The sequence below is a fragment of the Poecilia reticulata genome, linkage group LG20, assembly GCF_000633615.1.
Source record: "Poecilia reticulata strain Guanapo linkage group LG20, Guppy_female_1.0+MT, whole genome shotgun sequence".
NCBI classification, from domain to species: domain Eukaryota; kingdom Metazoa; phylum Chordata; class Actinopteri; order Cyprinodontiformes; family Poeciliidae; genus Poecilia; species Poecilia reticulata.
In genome coordinates, this window is record NC_024350.1 from 19,155,245 (window position 1) to 19,160,009 (window position 4,765).

Here is a 4,765-nt window from a genome sequence, read left to right on the forward strand (position 1 = left end):
TGTGTGTGTGTGTGTGTGTGCAGACTTACCCAGTATGAGAGCGAGCAGAAAAGCAGCACAGACGCACACTGACATGGCCAGAGCGATCTTGTAGAGGCGATTGGTGGCCCGCTCAGGTTTAACCCCCCCATCCCGTAAATGTTCCAGCTCCATCGTTCACACACTCACAAAAAAACTAACAAAAAAAGCTCAAATATGTAAAAGGACACACTGGAAAGTGAAAAAAAGTGTTGAAAGAATAAATAAATAATTTAAGATTAAACTAAAAAAAGGTTTTTAATAGGGAAATTGTTTTTCTAACCACGTCAAGCAGCTTCTGTCTTCCTCCAATCTGTCAAAATTGTGTGGATCTTCTCTAACTTCCCTCTGACTGTCCCAAACACTCCTCCTCTCCCAAAACACTCCTCCCTCCCTCCCTCCCTCCATTCCCAGTGCCGAATCCAGGCACCAGTCCTCCCAGTTAGATGAGGAGAGATCCCAGACCTCTTATCTGGTTGCTGCGTTCTCACTTTTAGTGTGCAAGGCGCCGCGTTTAATGTGTGTAATCTCATGTCGAGGGCAGCGGGGCGCTCTGCAGGACGTTTATCACATCACAGAGTAACTGGACCAGAACAGAATCCGGGTCACATGTGCCAGCAACCTGATTACGGCACGCTAATGTGCCGTTTCTGGTTTTCTTTGAAGGCCTCGGAGGTGGCAACTGCAGCGATACCACGGCCCCCAAATCACTGCGGTCACATCTCTCTTTCTGCACGTGCTCATTAGGGGTTTGGGGCGTCGGCCACAAACTCCTTATATAGGCGTGACTTCCTCTTGTGCTGAAAAACAACCGTTCATCAAGCACCACAGCATTGTTCTCCATTTGGACTCGCAGCTACTGTGTCCTGTTTTTGTCTCACTGTGTGAAATCAAATTCCAAACAAGAGGCTCTAAAACGATGCGTAAAAGTTGAACTGCGAGGATTCACACAAAGTTTTCAAAAGGAAATTAAGTGCCCAACATAAATATTTATCCATAATCCTGCTTTAATAGGTCAATACTGAAATCATCCCAGAGTGTCTGTAGAGTTTGACATTCAGCTGTTTTACGTGACGTTTGCAGCTGTCCTGGATGAGTTTAGCTTCCCAATAAACTGCTTACTGACTTAATTTCTGTTAAATAAATAGTGACAGAGTGGAATGTGTAGGTTCTGTTTGTAGATTGCACTGCAAAAACACAAAATCTTACTTTACCAAGAATTTTTGGTCAAGTTTCTCGTTCAAATATCTTAATACTCTGGAAATAAGACAAACCTAACTCACAAGATACCTTTCAGCAAGATACAGGAGCTTGTTTTAAGGTCAATAATTAATTAATATTGATGGGAATGTGCTAGTTCCATTGGCAGATTATTTTACTTAGAACATAGCAAAAATTTATTGTTACACTTTAAATAATCAACCAGGTTATTATATCTGTAACTTCAGTATGCTTCAGTTAGTTTTAGAAAAGCACATTATAGGTCCAGTTAGTGATTATTTCTCGTTTTTACCGTTTTTATTTATTTCAGTTTAATGAGACCGTTTCTGCAAAACAGTCTCATTAATGGCATCACTGCAGAGCAAGAGATTGTTTTGTAACATGAACATGTGAGGCAGCAGGTAGTCGCCTCCTCCTGTGTCTGTTTACATGTCGCTCCAGGCTGTAATAAACAGAATGAGATAAGCAACAGCAACGCTCATTTGTGTCTGGAAACGTCGCGCATGCGCACAACGCTGAAGGGCTAAACGACCGTTCTTTCTATAGCCTGCTTGCCGTAGAACAAAATAAAACCAAGCGATGTAGGTATTATTAGTTCAGTACAGTTCGCCCCACAGCAAATGGAAAAATAACTCAGAAAACCCGTTAAGAACAACGTAAAACCGGTCATATTCTTTTTTTTCTCGCTCTCTGTGTCGGCAGCTACGCTACGCGCAGACTCGTTGCCATAGCAACTGGCAACAGCGCCATACTTTTCCCAAACAAAGAATAGAACATTCAGTCTGCTACAGTATTATTAATATGTTTTTAGGCTGGTTGTTTATTTTTGCTTTTATTAATAAGTGATCCCTGTGGTAGATTAGCTACCGATGATTTTAGCTGATCTAAAAACCGAGGTGGTAGATTAGCTACTGATGCTATTAGCTAATCTAAAACAGCGGTGGTAGATTAGCTACCGCTACTAGATAATGTTAAGTAGCGGTGGTCAATTAGCTACCGCTGCTATTAGCTAATCTAAAACAGYGGGGGTCGATTAGCTACTGCTGCTACTAGCTAATGTTAAATAGCGGTGGTCAATTAGCTACCGCTGCTATTAGCTAATCTAAAACAGCGGTGGTCGATTAGCTACCGCTGCTATTAGCTAATCTAAAACAGCGGTGGTAGATTAGCTACCGCTGCTATTAGCTAATCTAAAACAGCGGTGGTCGATTAGCTACCGCTGCTATTAGCTAATCTAAAACAGCGGTGGTCGATTAGCTACCGCTGCTATTAGCTAATCTAAAACAGCGGTGGTCGATTAGCTACCGCTGCTACTAGCTAATGTTAAATAGCGGTGGTCGATTAGCTACCGCTGCTATTAGCTAATGTTAAACAGCGGTGGTCAATTAGCTACTGCTACTTTTAGCAAATCCATCTGTTTTCACATTCAGAAATACTTTATTGATCCCAAAGGGAAATTAAATGCTGTAACTCATTAATTATTCAAAGAGTTACTGTCCATAGTGATGGCTGACAATAGATAGGACAGATCTCTTGTAGCGGTCTGTATTACAGTGAATTTGAAGAAGCCTCTGACTGAAGACACTCTGTTTTCCCAAGACAGTTTCATAAATAGAACACTCACACAGAGAGGGAAAAAGTAACAAAACGGATCCGCTCTCTAAGAATCCAATCTCAACACAAACACATTCTAAGTCCTGGAAGAGAGTCCGCTCCCTCACATGCTGCTGAGCCTATTATTGGGCAGCAATGACGCCTTAAACGCTGCCGAACCTGCTGACGGCAGGGTCTGCTGCTGCTCTGTAAACACACCTCTGCTGCTGAGGTGAAAGCCACACTGTATTTACATGTCTGACGGAAACACCCTCCCTAATTACTATGTGTCATATCTCATGCCCGCTCACGCAGGAAGTGTAATCACAGCCAGACTCCTTCACCACGCCAAAGAGGCTCTGCGGTTCGAAGAGTTTCTAAAAGTGTAGTCCGTCTGCTTCCAGGGCCCAGCGTCTGAGAAAGACAATATGTTGGAGAGAAAAAGCTGCTCTGTAATCTCAGGAGAATCACCAGGCTCTCTGGATGTGATATTTTCCCACAGGCAAACCACCGAAACCACAAGTTTACTTTGATTATTATAGCTTGGTACATCTGTAGTTGTTAGGGTGGAATAGTAGTGCTTGGACACTGCAAAAACATTAAATCTTTCCAAGTAATTTTGGTCCAGTTCTACTGCAAACATCTTGATACACTAGCATTAAGTCAAAACTATATTACCAGTGACTTCTCAGCAAGAAATAAGAGCCTGAAAATTAAAAGTACTACTTCCACTGGTAGATTATTATTATTTCATTTATAACTTGGGGCAATGTCTTGTTATAAGCTTTTATATCTTCCTGAAAAGTTACTTTTGTCTTATTCCAATTGTATCAAGATATTTGTACCAGAAACTAGACAAAGATACTTGGTTAGATTTTGTGTTTGCAGTGTACAGTCTGGTTGTACTTGTATCTATAGAGATTCTTGGCTAAATTGTTCATAATAATCCCAGTTTTCTCCACATGCGAACCAAACAAGTACATACATACTGGTTACACTACAAAAACACACAAGTATAAAACTTAACATTCAAAGGCAAATACAGGATCCATTACAATAAACAATCCTGAGTTGCTGAATGAAAACTTCCTGATAGCATGGCGGCTAGCTGATTACTGCTAGTTCTGAGTGGCTGTTTATGACTGAGCTGAGTAATTATGCAGAGCAGGGAGGAGATCGATTATTTTTTTAGAGATTATCTGTCTCATGTTAGGACAGCGAAAGTTTTAATACGTATGTAAAATGTATTTTTTAAGTTAGATGCTGCAGCTTTAAGCAGAGGTTCGGTGTGAGAGTCACTACCAGGTGGAGAGGAAGCGAAGCTCCATCTGTGAAATATTACTACCTGTAGCGCGTAGCAGCGGTTCAACAGCGAGAGCAGAACCAGCGTCTTACATCGCAGCTCGAAGACTTAAATAATTTTGCGGGTTATTTGTTTAGCTTTCTGACCGTCATGCTAATCCGGGTGAGTGTTTGTAGCTGTGCGCTGCTTTACCTGCTATCTGATCCTCCGTATGTCTTTTTTACTGCAGTGAGCCTCGATGTAGCCAAACTCCGTCAAGTATGTCATTGTTTTTATGTCGTATTAGCTTCGTTGTCTTGATGCATTTTGACCTGCTTCAATTTTCCGCCGCAACACGCAAACGTCCCCATTCACTCAGTGCGTTATAGTTCCACATCGCTTAGGATTTGTTGCTGCGCGTTTGGGCAGTGTGAAGGAAAGAGGAGACCAGCTGCACAGGCAGGCTGCGAAATAAGATGCAGGTGATCGGTATCGGCAACAAGAGCCAATGATCGGCGATCACCGATCATGCACTTTTTCACGGAAATCGGCCGATTATGATCGGTGACCGATTGATCGGCACACCTCTAATGCTTAGCTTATCCAATTTTGGTCAAATTTGTCATATTAACAAGGCTGAAAAATGGAACA